Source organism: Eurypyga helias, unplaced genomic scaffold (genome assembly GCF_000690775.1).
Source record: "Eurypyga helias isolate BGI_N326 unplaced genomic scaffold, ASM69077v1 scaffold10199, whole genome shotgun sequence".
Lineage (NCBI taxonomy): Eukaryota > Metazoa > Chordata > Aves > Eurypygiformes > Eurypygidae > Eurypyga > Eurypyga helias.
In genome coordinates, this window is record NW_010271418.1 from 21,258 (window position 1) to 21,811 (window position 554).

A 554-nucleotide genomic window follows, 5' to 3' on the forward strand; every position below is an offset into this window, starting at 1 on the left:
AGGTGCCCCTGCCCATGGCAGGGGGTGGGACTGGGGGGGCTTTGAGGTCCCTTCCCACCCAAACCACTCTGTGGTGCTATGAACTAACCAATTCAACACGTTCTTAATTTTAAAAGTTCGGTTTATATAAAAAAAGAAGAATTTAGTAATTGAAACCAAAGCCAGTTAATTTCTGACTGGAACTGTAACTTAGACTTTCAGAGGTCAGCCCCGAAACTCAGGCAAGTTCATACGAGTCCCCTGGACGGCACGCATTCCCCACATGAACGCCGTTATTCTGCTAGCTGATTCAGCAACCAAGGACAGTCGAACTCTGCTTTAGCAAACCCATGCCTGTGCGTAACAAACCTGCATTTACCACTTCCATAGCTGCTTCCTCCTAAGTGTCCCACAGGCAGCAAGGGAAATCAAAGTTCACCTTTCAAATTCCCAGGTTTTACAGCTGAAGACAGTGGCTGTTCCATTTAAGGAATGTTTCCTGAGAACGTCTCCATCACTACTAACCTCAAATCCCGACTGCTCCCTCCTTCCCTCACTCCTACCCAGCCGAGACA